The sequence below is a fragment of the Diabrotica undecimpunctata genome, chromosome 5, assembly GCF_040954645.1.
Source record: "Diabrotica undecimpunctata isolate CICGRU chromosome 5, icDiaUnde3, whole genome shotgun sequence".
Taxonomy (NCBI): Eukaryota; Metazoa; Arthropoda; class Insecta; order Coleoptera; family Chrysomelidae; genus Diabrotica; species Diabrotica undecimpunctata.
Window position 1 is genome coordinate 103,876,556 of NC_092807.1, and position 15,859 is coordinate 103,892,414.

At 34.0% G+C, this 15,859-nt stretch overlaps 1 protein-coding gene across 2 annotated transcripts in view; it reads right to left on the reverse strand.

Moving 5' to 3' along the window:
• LOC140441595 (diuretic hormone receptor-like) overlaps nucleotides 1-15,859 on the reverse strand; it is an 890,067-nt gene that overhangs the window by 763,492 nt on the left and 110,716 nt on the right. Inside the window, exon 1 of one of the 2 annotated variants that reach the window (XM_072532429.1) lies at nucleotides 6,464-6,605. The exons of the other annotated variant lie outside the window; for it this stretch is intronic. The gene's annotated coding sequence lies outside the window, so the exon portion shown is untranslated. Of the gene's footprint in view, nucleotides 1-6,463; nucleotides 6,606-15,859 lie in introns of those variants that run through there. 2 annotated transcript variants of the gene reach the window in all.

Here is a 15,859-nt window from a genome sequence, read left to right on the forward strand (position 1 = left end):
TATAGAGGAGGTGGGAATTGTCCGTATGAACTGGCCAGCTTGCAGTCCCGATCTCAATCCCATAGAACATCTATGGGATATGATGGGAAGACGTCTTCGAGCACGAGTACCCCAATCCAAATAACTTGGCTGAACTTACAGCGGCTCTTCTAGAAATATGGGACCAATTGGATCAATTTAATATCCAGAGGTTAATTACCTCAATTCCTAGACGTATACAGGCTGTTATAAGGGCCCGAGGGAAAAACACTAGATATTGATTTATTATCAATGATTTTCTTAATTTTAGAAAGTTTTGAATAATCTTGTATTTTTGAGTTTTGGCGTATGTCTCTATAAATAAATGATTTTTTTGGATAATCTGTAAAAATTATTTTAATCTAACATATACTTTTACATATCGCACCCTCAGTGCAAGACTGCAGTATCTCAAAATTTTATGAAAATGAAGTAATCATGGAATTCGATTATAAACATGCATATCTATTCCCTGTAAAACTTTAGTAACTTTCAAATGCTTAACCGGCTTAATATTACAACAACAACAGTTTAACTATTTTGCGTTTTTGTACATAAGTTCCGTGCAAAACTGTTGTAATTCTAATGTAACAGAGTTACAACAGTTTTGCACGGAACATTACAATGGTTTCGATAACAAGCAATGAAAGGCACGAAAAAAGTAAGATATTTGTTATTTTAATATCTATATATGTGGTGTTTAATTTTAATATACAGCGTGTCTACGTAATCCATTAACGGCCGACACAATAAAGAAATATTTACGAGACCAATCTATTCATGTAAGTTTTATGTCCTTTGTGTGACATTATATTTTCCATAAAATGTGTGCGATGTCGTTTGATCATTTATTTATTAGATTGGATTAAAAACACATAAATTAAGACTAATTATTTACAGCAAAAAAGTATTTTTTCTTATGAAAGGAAAAACAGTTATCTTATAACTTGTGTATTAACAATACTGACAGGTTAAAAATATCTATTCTTAGAAAACTTGTTCTATAAAAACTAACTACACATAATATACGAGAAGTGCTACTTAAACCTGCCTACAAAAAACAGTCAAAAATTCAAATGGCCAAAAAGAAAGATTTGGTGTACTTATGCCATTAGGGTATGATGCCAGAAGCCCACCATAGTTTTTATAAAAATATTTTGGCCCAAGATGATATACGAGAAGAGGACAACAACTAACAGAAAATCTGTCTACACTTTTTACAATTTTCTCCGTGCAAAAGTGTTGTAACTTTGAAATTTCTAATTTTTTTAGCATTAATAATATTTTATTTAAATTTATGTTTTTGGTTAATGTAATATGGGCCGAAAAGCATGCAAAAACATAATTAAATGTTAATATTTCTTAAAACTTGTGTCTTATTTCACCGATATTAGCACGAAAATAAACAAAATCGTCTTTATCTCGAAACTTACTTATTCTGACTTACCGCAGTCTTGCACTGAGGGTGCGATATATACCCGATTTAAAACTAATATCTTCAAACGTTTTCTTTTTTCAGCAAATAATACCCATGGATCGATTTTTTTGCACCTGAGTGTAGAAGTTTGCCAATTTTTTTGCTTATATAACTTAACGCACTTAACCTATCTAACATACTTTATGTAATTAAAATCGGATTATTTGTTAAATTGGAAGCAGTGGTTTCTGAGATACTAAATTTTTCTGAGAATGTTAATTTTGGTACCTACCCCAAAAAACATGACTTTTAGCTTTTGCAGCCCCCTCCTAGAAATTGTGCAAAAAAATATTTTAAATAACAAATGTAGCTAAGACAATTTTGTGTTAAATAAACTGTTGGTTCTCTCAAAAATATCGCGTGAAGCGATGCGGTCCTGCGCGAAATCAATTTTAAATAAAATTTGTATTAAAAAAAATTATTGGGAAAATCCCAGTAGTTGACTGTATACCATAGTTTAAAAACTTATACAGAAGTAAAACACTTCAAATTTGTATCTTAGTATAAAACATTTAATTTAAAACTTTTAACAGTCAAAAAGTTTCTTACTTATACGTTTTTTGTGTTTTGCCGCAATAAAGTCAGTTTCCATTAACCGTATTCGCTCCGTGCTTGACTGACGCGACATCTACCGCCTTTATCTGACAGTTTTGGACCTCCCAATTTAAGGTGAAACATATGTTAAATAGATACGAAATTTATAAGTATTAATAATTATATTTTTTAGTTTATATACAAAATAAATGTAATATTAAAAACTGGGTTTCTAAAAATTTATCATAATTTATCTTTTCAACCCCAAACGGAAAAGAAAGGGAAAATCTAGTACCGACAAATTAAGTTTTTTATGTGGAAGAGCATGTAATTAAAAACCAAGAACGGTTGACTACATAGGATAGTTCCATCGCCCAAATTTGTCTGTCACTGTAACATGCGGCTGTGACGTAGGTGTGGGGATGACAAGCAATTATCGACCTTATTGTTATTCTTAACTTTTACGGAAGATGAGCTTAATTTGAGATTAAAAAGTTTAAAACGAAAAATTTACGTTTTGTTTTTGTAAATAGATGGCAGATAATCAGATTTTTAACAGTACCTAAGACATTCACGCTTAAAAATTCGTAGTGATCTGTTTTACATGACAAATAAAATTTATTTTTAAAATGAATGCATTTGCTAGTGTTATAATTAAATTAATAAATGTCAGTTTACTCTCAAAGTAAATAAAATCTATAAATCCGTATTTTACTTTCTTAGTCAGAGCACAAAAAAAATTATATCCAAAAACATTTGATGATAAATAAAACTATTCAATACTGAATCATTTATTTCAAAATCATACATAGGTAAAACTAAACAGAATACAATACTAGGTAACTTTAGAAACATTCCCTACCGAACAATTTTATTTAATTTTTCAATTTTTGACCTAATTTTAGTAAGCGTATATGGCAACACTTTTTCTTTTTTTTAAATCCTTTTTGAAATGTTTCCAACAACTCCATTATTTTTCCATAGGTATCAATATATTTTTCATAATATTTATTCCATAATTTTATTTTTATGAACCACTCATCTGTAGGCTTGATAAGACCTCCATAAGAGAGTTGCTGCACCGATTATGGTAAACATATTCTGTAGTTTCCTGCAAATCACTGACAACACAATATGAGGTGGCAGACTGATTAGATGATTCTTTGGAAGAAAAAGAACTTTGTTACTATTGTTAGATACATCAGGTTCTTCTATTTTTTCTTGAGGAATTTTAAGATTGGCTTTTTGGAATACTTTTGGACTAATATATTGATCCACACTCAGAAAAAAGTGCAATTTGGTTTGTGGTTAACACTTTATTTAACAAAATTTCAGCAAAAATTTCAGATTTTTTTGATTTTTTCTGAATATTTATTTTTTGTTGCTTTAGAATACCTCAACTGACTTTATTATCATTTGACCCTTTTTTTCAAATTGGAATGATCAGCTATTAATTTTTCATACTTGTTTAATAATTTTTCGTTGAATAATCGTTGTATTATGCTTCAAAATCTACTTCAGGCCTTATATCTACATTGTCACCAGCTTGTTCAAAATTATTTCAAATTTAGTAATAGTATGTTCATGTTGATTAGACGCAATATTCAAAATATTTGAATCAACCTTTGTAATTTCTGCTACAAGTTGCTTTCTGTTTCTAACATCCAATCTACCTTCAGGAGTAGAGACAGAAGGTGTGTCAAAGGTATGTTTATATAAACAAAATGTTGGAACTGCAGTTTTCTTTAAAAGGCGTTTAGTAGGTAAACCTAAAATAAGTTCATCATCATCATCAATGGCGCTACAACTCTTCGTAAGTCTTTGCCGCGTTTATTATTGCCTTCCATGTTTGTCGGTCCTGTGCCAGTAATTCCCATTGTCCAACTCCCATTTTCTCTAGATCTTCTTTGACTGCATCTTTCCACCTTTTTCTAGGCCGCCCTACAGACCTTCTTCCCTCTGGCCTTTCCCAGAACACATTATTAATAAGGCGATTTAAGTTATGTTAAAAAATTTTTATAGGCATTTTATTGCTTTTTTATTTTACCTAATAATTAATTTTTAAGATCTTTTTCATAGCCATTGTTTGTAAAATGAACAGAGCATATTCTAATAGAATCAGGATTAAAATTATCAGCTCTTCTGTATCGGTTAACCCATTCAGCCCTTATAGTTTTCGACACTAAATCCTTTCCTTTTGGAAAACTGTGAAAAATAACAGGCATATTCTTGGTTTTCACACTCTTAAAATTATTGTCACAACCATATATGGCACATCTATTACCACCCATTTTGTTTATACAAGTAAATTGATATAGAAAAAATAATTAAATAGTCTAATAAGGCCATTAAATCGCTACTACAACAAAAAAAATTGGCAGCAGGTACAACTATTCTATATAAAACAATAAGAAATGTCAACCACGAATCTTCACGTCTACGTCACACTCAACACAACGGATTTCTTACATTAGAGCATATAGGACAAAATCAATCCTATCAGTGTTTAGTATCCTTGATTAAAAACAATAATAGTAGAAGTTATGATATAAAAGCTAAAGTCATCAGGCAGGCTGCAGTTAGCTTGAAGCCGTATGAAATATTATTTAAGGTAAATTATTTAAATTTTTCCTATTGCAATTACATTATAATAAAATTATGTGATATTTACTTTTTCATATTAATAGCACGAATCCATCTTTTTCTTTTCTCTAATTTATGTGTAATCTTTGGAAACCTATAAAAACTACACTCACAATTTTTGCTATTATTAGCACAATTACATACGCAACATGTATTTGCACCAATTTTTGATAAAATTCATGTGTAAAAAGATCCAAAGGTCCAATTTTGTCATATTTCGCCGCTACGCACGCTGGCATCGTTTCAAGGTACCCCTACCATGGTTACGCACTGAGCGAATACGTATACCGATTTGGATATTTGAAATTCAATTTTCTTCAAAATATTTTTTTTGGTATTTTTCATGCATAATCTGATAGTTTTTATTATTATATGTTATAAATATCTTAAAGATATGAAAATTTTTATCGAAAAAAGCTCGTCGCAAATGCCGGTTAATTTTGACCGGTTTTATCTCAGGAACCACTGCTCGCAATTCAACTGTGTTTCTTTTATAAGAAACGTCTTGCTAATTACTTTTCAACGATGTTTTCTTGATTTAATTTAAGCTAATATTTACCGAGACATATTTGTTTATAAGACAAAAAATTGTTTATAATTTTGAAATATTCCGGAGGCCGTCCAAACAATCCGATTTCTATTCCATACAGTAAATTGGATATGTTAAGTTTTTATAAGTAAAAAAATTAACAAACTTCTACAATTATGGTCTAGATTGTTTGTGCAAGATTTAAAAAAAAATCAATTTTTTAAAAAAAGTCTAGATTGCAAAATTATTATGTTTTTAAATTATTATATTATTAAATTTTGTAGGATAGTTTATTATATTATAAAGATTTTTCTGACGAATTATGCAGGTCTTAAGTACAATCTTAGTGGTTGAAAAATATTGAATAAGAAAAGGATTGTTTGTACCTGTTTTGTTGTAATTATTGCTATTTTGCAGCAAACACAATAAATAAAGCCATTATTAAGCAGCCGTGTCTTATAAAAAAATTAATTGTCGCTATTTTATTTCATTACGACTTTGCTCCAAAATAAATTGTTTTATTTAAAGTTATAAGCAAGGAGAGTAGACAAAATCGATTGTTTTGGTAATTTTTAATATTTTAATTTTTTATTCATGTTATCAACCTATTTGAGAGAAAGGATAAGCCAATTATTATGACTGAAGTTATGAACTAAGCATGTTTGCAAAAATCCGAATGCTTCCTCTTACGTCCACCTCAAAATAGATTCGCCCTGATCTAAATCGTTATGAATCGAATATTGTATTGACAGATATTCGTAAATTTTTAATTCTTATTTAATGTCTGTATTTTGTTAGTTATTTTTCATGCAGTTTTTAATTTAAACCTGCTTAGAGTTAACATATGATGACTAGAAATAAATGAATCCAAGAATGAATAGAATAGCACCATTTTACTGTAAAGAAAAATTATTACAATATTAGTATAGAAGCTTTATTTGAAAAGTTACAAAAACTTCATCAGGTTTATGAATATTGCACACAGTTACTTAGTCTTTAGGTAATAATTTATTCAAGAATTTGTTCATTACTTCCAGTATAACAACGCCGTGTATAAATCAAATGATCCTCTGTCTTACTAAAGTTACTATTGCCAACTTCACAGTATAAAGATATACAGTCAGATATCACATTATCAAGACAACAAGCAGGACGTACCATACAGTGAAAATATTTTAAAGTTTTTTGTAGTTAGAATTAATAATAATGTGAACTATACAGTAAAAACATTCAACATTTAGACACTGCATGCCTCAACTTACATCGGAAGTTTTCCAATACCTACAAATACTTCCAACCCCAGCCTAGTAGCATTCCTCTTATCCAAAACTAATCCCCCAAAACTTTCAAAAAGTTTAAAAGTTCCCCGCGTGCGCTAAAACCGAAAGTTGATCGCGACGCTATCAACCGGCTCCGTGGTGCTGCAAAGACTGCGTCGGGCTCTCAAACGGCGTCCTCAGCGTCTGTTTCATTTCATGCGCACTTATGTGCATCCAACTCGAGGAACAAATCACTGATTTTTGTTGTTTTTTGCGAATTGTCTGCTGGAGGGAATTGGATCTTTAAACTTGGAAAAAGAAAAGGTTTGGTTGATAAGTAGGGGTCAGACAACGAAAAACAAGCAAAAGTTTAAAAACTTGTGTGACTTATGTACTCCAATAACTGTTTTTGGTGTAATTTTTCTACCCACGTCCGTTTGGTCAGACTTCCTCTGGCACGTTAAGAAAAAAAATGGTGTGGATCTATTTTATTGAATTTGTGTTAAAAAATAAATCGTTTGAAAACGTGCGACAGTTATATGGGTTTTATAATAAATTATATCGCGGACAATATGTTTTTGCGAAAGTATATCATGAAAAAAAAAACAATAAAAAATATATTGTTTTTCATACTGTTTTTTAGTAAGATAACGTTGTTTATTTTTCAGGAAACCATGAAATATGATTTAAAACATAGGAGTTTAATTTAGCTGCTAAATTTTTGAGTAACATCGTTAATATCAAAAACCATCCTTTGATTTTATTTCTTGTTAACTTACGGAATAAACTTATAATCAAACCCAATTTTTATAATGAAGATAACATTCCTTACTTAGTTTCAACACTAGAATACTTTTTTCCATATTTTAACAAAATATATAAAGGTAATAATTTCCCTTGTAATGAGATGGATTTTAATACATTAGTCAGTCCAGTAAACTGCACAGTAAACACTAAATTGCGAAATAACAAAGAATGAATATATGATTAAAGAATTTTTTTTAATATTTACTGAAAAATATATGAATGATTTTACTTTCATTTATACGGATGCCTCAAAAAATTGTAACAAAGTAGGTTTTGGCATTTATATTGCTAGTATCAATTGCAAATTTTCATCCAGACTACCTGATGAACTGTGAATATGCAAAGAAAAAACATGGCTATATATCAAGCAGTTAATTTGTCCATTAATAGACAGATCAATAACGTTATTATCTTTTCCGATTCTCTTAGTGCAATTTCCAAAATTAATAATAGCAATATTTCTGCTTCGGTAGATTATTGGTGCCTGAAAACAAAAAATCTTATTTCATCTGCAAATAGAAACTGGTTTGAAATACTTATGTCATGGATACGGGGTCATTTCGATATATCGGACAAACTAAAAGCTGACACACCTTTGAATATGAAATTAGATTCCCAAGACGTCTACCCATAATTAAGAATAAAATTAAAAACAAATTCAAAAACACTTGGAAAACTTAAATTAGCAAAATATCGTATCAGTATTACAGAGTACAAAATATTTTCCCTAATAAGACATGGTTTCAAAACTTTTTCATATAAAGATAGGAGACACATTACAACTATTATAAGAATCATTGTTTAACAAGTCAATATCTTTTTAAACTGAATTTGGTGGACAACCCTTACTGTTAATGTGGCCTAATAGAGAACCTAAATCATAGATTTTTTGAATAAAAATTTATTTATATGAATTATAATTCACCAATTACTATATACTCCATTTTAAATGAACTTACTAAAGATTAAGTGAGCATTTTGATAAAATTCCTTTCAATTATTAAATTAAATTTATAATTCAGAATGCTCAATACTTTTTGTAGTGTTTACTAACATAACCTATTAATTCATTAATGAATTTTTTTTACAAAATTATTTGGCACAAGCAAGTGGCCTCGAGTTGGTTTAGAGCCAGCCTTTTTGACGGTCACCACCAAATTGAGCTAGCGTATCGCCAAAACGTGGAAGCCATAGAAGCAAAAGAAAAAGAAGTATATTATTCTCAAGAACAGTTTTACAAAGTGGCTCATTAATATCTTTATTCCTAGGATTTGAGCATTCAAGAATACATACTATTTAAAGGTGTTTCAAAATAAATATTGTAGTCGGTCTATGTTATTAATGTCCCTTTATCAAATACGCAAATTACAAATTAATATATTCAAAAAGCTTTTTTATATAACTCTTATATTTTATAAAGCACCCATGTTATAATATTAATGTTTCATGAATAACTACCAGTTGCAATTTCATTTAATCAGTCAGTTCCATTTTAAATTAAACAAAATAAAAGAGGAAACCTCTAAAATATTGAAAGTCGGTATATTGAATAAATTATAACTACATAAATACCAGACATAAAGACTCGCCGAGATTCTTGCTCATAAAATAATAAAATGATAGAACTGTATGAAGTGGCACAGAAATTAGCATTTTGCATTAATATTTACACAGTAAGTAAATCATATTCATGTAAACCTCAAAAATTATACATGCAAAAATGTAGTATAAGGACTTAAAAATATTAATTGAGAAGGTGTAAAATTAGAAAAATGTTAAAACGTACAAAAAATTACATTATTGTATTGCAAAATGTTATTTCAACAAAGAATTTATACAAGTTTAGTCTGAATCCAAGATGAGTCTTGTTTGGATGAGTTATGTATGAGTTTGTTTGAAGGTTTTGCCACAGTTATATGTAATTTCTTTACGAGAAAGTCCAGAAAACCTTATCCCCCAACAACTATACATATTTAAACTTCCACCACTGGTTTGTAAAAATAAATTGTCTCGTTCTTTAACCACATCTCTCTGTAGATAATATAATCGTCTAATGGACACGTGGAAAAAAAAGGCCTTAATTTTTCAATCAGTCCTCATCAAATTTTAACCTAAGAAGTTATTTGTGAAGTCGTAATCCCACCCCTAAAGTCAAAGGCAAAATTACGTCTATTATCAAATAATCCAATATTTCCTTTTTATCTGTGTGATCATATAGAGGGCGAAATATAGATACATATAAAATATAGCATATTTTTGCTTATTTCAAACAACAATGCATAATTAAGCCATACATGATTTATTTTGCATATTTTAACAATAAATTATACAAAAGGTTAAAATTTTTCTCTCTTAGTTCGAATTTTATAACATGGATATGAAGGGTGTATACTAGTTCCCTCCCGCGGTCAGATTTTAATACCCCACAGAAAAGGGGCATAGGTAAATTCGCTCCCGCCATATATTTCTTAAAAAGGATATTTGAATAATGTCTTCTCAAACTTTGTATTTACCTATTAATACAACACTACCATCATTGTTTAAAAAAGAATGAGTCTTTTGTTGTGAATTTTTTAAAAGGTTCAATATTTATAACACTTACGAATTTAATTTATTTTTTATTTATATTAACTTATCTGACAATAATTTATATATATATCCAAACGTAACAATTAAATTCGCGAGCGCGTCTTCAGAATTAACTGTCCCTTCCATGAAAGCTCCGTTATTATATATCAAAACACAGCCGGTCGAGAATTCAGCCTGATTATACTAGAAGGTCAATCTGGGTCATCGGTTCGACCGTTTTCTGAGAGGTCCGTTTAGGTAAATAGAAGCCTCTCGTAAAATCTAAAACATAAACATGTGAATAAAAACATGTGTACAGGTTAAAAATATGACTCATATCTTTACGTAACATTGCCCCCCTCTCAAAAGATGGTTCCTCCTGGAACCTTGTCGGGACCAGAACTGGAACGGTATGCTGGTATCGGCAACTGGACCCTCTTTTACAACTTCCAGTTGTATAAAAATGACGAGGGACGGTTTTCTCTCCGCACCAGTAACTATGCGGATTGCAACAGATTAACACCTGGACTTCGGTGTCTTTAAAGATCTCCTCCACCATATTTTGGATAACCCTCCAATATAATTGGCGGCACTCCAACTTTGGCATGGCTAACTTTTGCACGTCGGACTCTAGTACGTGCTCTCTCAATTGAAGTAAGGCTTCCCATACATCTCGGTAGGTAGGTTGGTCACGGGCAGTGTCTTTTGTTAGAAAAGGTAACGTGATGCATCTTGGAGTTTCAAGGTTTTACCGGGAGCTGGCACTTGGCATTGAAGTTCTGCAACTCGACCAAACTTCCTTCGAAAGACGGATGCCAACCCTGGTGCGTCTTTGATACTGGCCGGGATGGTAAGGGCCAGCGAGTGGTCATCGGGGAGCGCGAGTAGATCTTGCTTTTCTTCAGTGGTAACACCATGTCTTGCTTTACCAGTACCTCCATAGGTACCCATGAATTCCTCAAACGTGAGGTCAGACACATCTTGGACTTGGTTTACTTCCACTTCTTCATCTACGTCGTGGTCACCTTCGAAAGACGCCAGCCGGTTATGGTGTACTATCATCGGCTTTCCCCTCGGAATCTTGCTTATTCGGTAGATGACATCGTTGATCTTCTCCATGATGAGGTATGGACCTTCCTAAAACTGCTGCAATTTGAGAGAACAACCTTTTCGTTTCTTGGGATTATACAGCCATACTTTGTTGTTCTTCTTAAAGCAACCCTCTTTGGCTTGTGTATCGTACCGTTTCTTTATTCTGTCGCTAGCGATCTGAAGGTGGGAACGGACCAACTCATGTACATCGTCCATTCTTCTTCGTAATTCGATCACATAATCTTCACCTGCTACATCTTCTCCAGGTCGACACCCAAACTCTAGATTACAAGGTAGTCGCATTTTGCGTCCGAATAGGACTTTGGCTGGTGTCTGGCCTGTTAATTCGTTAACAGCAGATCTGTAGGCCATTGTGAAGAACGGAAGGTATTGGTCCCAGTTTCGCTGATGATCGAACACCATCTTTGTCAAATACTTGCCAAATGTCCTATTTATTCGTTCTACCATACCATCCGATTGCGGATGATACGCGGTAGTTCTTGTTTTCTTCATGCCTAGTCTATCACATATTCCTTGGAATAGATCGCTTTCGAAGTTTCTGCCTTGGTCACTATGGATCTCCAAAGGTACTCCAAATCTGCTGATATATTCTTGGATCAGCTTATCTGCAACGGTGGCGGCCTTCTGGTCAGGAAGTGCGTAAATCTCGACCCACTTAGTAAAGTAATCCATTACTACCAACATGTACTTGCCTCCATTTTCACTTTCTGGAAATGGCCCAGCGATGTACAAAGCTATTCTTTCAAACGGGCTTCCAACATTATATTGTCTCATAGGAGCTCTCCTTTTTCGGTAAGGCCCGTTACTCGTAGCACAAATAGTACATTTCTTACACCAGTCTTTTACGTCGTCGGAACTGTTCATCCAATAAAACCGTTCCCGAATTCGCTGAAAGGTTTTCTTTACACCAAAATGCCCTCCTGATGGACTGTCGTGTAACTGACGAAGTACTTCGGCTATTCTGCTCTTTGGGATCACCAACTGTCTTCTCTTCTCTGAACCGTCATCATTTTCCAGGACTCGTTTGGGCAAGCCATCTTCCATGATAAATGAGTCCCACTGGGTCCAATAAGTCTTAACTACTGAGCATAGGTTTGATATTTCTTGCCAAGGTGGTCGACGGTTTTCCTCTTTCCATTTTCGAATTTTCTGTATAACTGGATCTCTTTCTTGTTCTTCTCTGATCTTAGTAGGCGTCCAGTCGTCGTTGACCATCGTTGTTCTTAGCACTGCTGCTTCCTTGGATTCCGTTTTGTTGCAGTGGGAACACTCTGCTGGGCATGGCCTTCTGGAAAGAGAATCAGCGTTTCTGTGGCTAACTCCGGCCCGGTGCTCAATCTTAAAATCGTATTCTTGGAGTCGTTCGATCCACCTGGCTATCTGAACCTCTGGATTCTTAAACTGCATCAACCATTTAAGGGCGGCATGGTCATTTCGGATTAGAAACTTCCTACCATAAAGGTATTGATAGAAGTGCTCTACTGATTTTACTACTGCTAGAAGTTCTCTTCTCGTGACACAATAATTCCGCTTAGGTTTTGAAAGAACTTTACTAAAATATCCGAGGACTCGTTCCTGTCCTCCTTGAATCTGAGACAGCACTCCTCCAATTCCCACATTACTTGCATCTGTATCTAAGATGAACTCTCCTTCTGGCAGTGGATACCCTAAAATTGGTGCTGTTACTAAATGCTTTTTCAAGGTCTCAAAGGCATTTTGGCAGTCTGTATCCCAGTGGTAATCTCTTGCTTCCTCCGTAAGTCGCGTTAATGGCTTAGCGATATCTGCAAACTTCTTAATAAACCTTTGGTAGTAAGTACATAGTCCAAGAAATTTTCTCACTTGATGTTTGTCAGTTGGTTTTGGCCATTCCTTAATGGAATCGATTTTTCCCTCATCCACGGCCACTCCTTCTTTACTGACTATATGACCCAGATAATTGACTTTACCTTGAAATGGCACTTCTTGGGGTTTAGCATCAATTGGGCAGCTTTAAGTCGATTAAAAATGTTTTCTAAATTCCTCAAATGATCTTCGAATGTCTCCCCCAAGACGATTATGTCATCTAAATAAACCAGGCATGTTTTCCAAGATAACACTCTCAACACATTTTCCATAAGCCTCTTAAATGTCGCAGGAGCATTACAGAGTCCAAATGGCATAACGTTGAATTGCCACAATCCAGATCCTGTGGTGAAGGCTGTCTTTTCTTTATCTACTGGGTTAATTTCTACCTGCCAGTATCCAGACTTCAAATCCAAAGTAGAAAACAATTTACTTCCAGCCAATGTGTCCAATGTGTCATCGATCCGAGGCAGGGGATAACTATCTTTCTTGGTAACGTTGTTCAGCAAACGGTAATCCACACAGAACCTCATCGTTCCGTCTTTCTTCTTAACCAGGACCACCGGAGAGACCCATGGGCTCGTAGAAGGTTCTATCACCCCGTCTTTGAACAATCGTTTCAGCTTCCTCTCTTTTCGCCTGTGGTAATCGTCGAGCTGTTTGACGAATTGGCTTAGCATTACCAGTATCAATTTTATGCTTAACAACGGTAGTTCTTCCCGTCCTTCCTCCTTTCGGTACGAAAATATCACGATACTGCCGAAGAATTTCCCTTAATTTCCTTTTTTCCATCTGATTTAGAGACTGTCCTGCAACTGCAACCATTTGGTCGAATTTGTCGTTGGAATTATCAGATGTTGTCGCCTGACGGATTATGGATGTCACAGGTACACAAGTTCCTACTTTTGTCTCTTTCTTGATGGTCACTGGGTAGTCGTTGACATTGATAAGTCTCACAGGAATTTCCTTAGCCGAAGTCACCAATTCCTTTCCAATTATGATTCCACGGCCAACCTCATCGTCGTGGTTCCAAGGCTCCATCATAACGGGTCTCCCTTCGTCCACAATTCCCTGTAGCCGCGCTACTATGATCGTTTCGTATCTCGCAGGTACGACTGTATCTTCTGTAATGGCTGCTTGCACAGTGTTGTCATTATGTGGATGGAGAAATACCTCCTCGTTGCCAACTTTGATTACCTTATTCTTAAAATCCAATTGGAATTCATGCATATTCATTACGTCCATTCCTAATATAACATCCTCTTCGATGTCAGCAACTATAACAGTATGGACAAACTTTTCTGCTCCAATTCCCAATTGTACCTGGATTTCTTTATGAATGTTGGCGTTTTCACCTGTAGCGGTCCGAAGTCGCAACCTCGTTGGTAACAGTTTCTTACGGCTGTTTATAACTGTCGGGCGTATAATGGTTCTGGTCGCTCCGGTATCCACCAACAACGTATGCCTTTATCCATTTATTTCTCCATCTACATATACACTATCTTCACGACATTTCAAAGAGGCCACCAGTATAAGAGGGTCTTTGGAAAAGTCCCGGGTCGAAGCTGCTCCCCTAAAGCCGACTAGTTCTGGTTTTCCTGATGGTGAGTTTTTCGATTTTATAGTCTTCGTTTTCTTGCATGTAATACTTTTCATCATATTAACGAGCTGGTCAAGTTTATCTTCATCTCCTTCCTCTTTTACAGTCCTAACTTTACTGTACCCGCCAGAGGCCTGCGTAGCTGACTCGTATTCGAGGGCGGCGGATAAGACATCAACCAGCGTCTTGTGACGAGCTAATCGTAGTGTTCTCTGCATTTCATGATCACGAAGACCATCAATAAACGTTTGAACGGCCAACTTTTATATCATGTCTTCGGGAGCTGTTGGATAAGAATATCGTACTAATCTGGCAATATCTACCTCATATTCTTGAAGAGCCTCATCTTTTTTCTGTCTACGATTTTTAAGCTGCGACTGATATACATGCTCCAAATGTTCGTGGCCATATCGCATATTTAACCTCTTCTTCAGTTGTTCGAAATCATTGGTCTTCTCTACGGCTATGGTCTGAAGCACATCTAAGGCATCTCCTCGAAGAGCGATAGTCAGGTTTACAGCCTTTTCTTTTTCAGACCATCCATTCGCTCTTGCGGCTGATTCGAACTGTTTCATGTAGTTGTTCCATGATGACTTTCCGTCGAAAGTTGGGACTTTAACATGAATAGAACCTCCACTTCCTTCAAATTTCGGCCGTGTCTCCAACTTACATTTCGTCTCGTCTTCTTTTATCTCCACTGTAATCGAATTGTTACTGTAGGGGAAAGGATGAGGTAGCTGGTTCGATGATTTAAAAGTAAATATTTGAAAAAATTATAGTCCCACCTTCCTACATTTGGTAGATAAAAAATAAATAAAACCTCGAAGGACCAGCGACCATTAGGTCGCAAAATTGCGGATTAGTAATAATATAGTGGATAGTAAACTTAAAAGTATAATAATTAAAATAAGAATTAAGCTAGAAATATTTTTATTGTATTATTTACATGAATGAATAGTAGTTTAGGGATTGCCAACAAATCACCCATTGAATAATAATGAAAACATAAATGTTAATATAAAATGTTCTTAAACCACACAACTGTTTATATTAATTGTTCTTAAAGCTAAATACATTCGATTTATAGAACAAGAAAGTTTATAGTTTGTTGAATATCCGGCAACCCTGTAATTTTTCGGACCGGCATTTATGAAATGTTGGCACAAAACTGTCGATTTTCTTCTGTATAAAAGAATAATTTCAGGTACTTACATATTCGATGCACAGACACTGAATTTAATTAACTATTTAATAAAATAAGTTATTTGAAAACTACTTCTATTTGAGAAGCGTGAGAATTATAACTTGCTTCTATTTGAGAAGCTGAAGATAAGATTTGACTTACGTGCTTCTATTTGAGAAGGCAAAAACGAAGTGATTTTAAGGGTAGTTGGGTTTGAATATTTTGAATCTTAAGAACTGACAGGCGCAGAAGATACAATGCAGCAGAAAGAAGGCGTGTCATG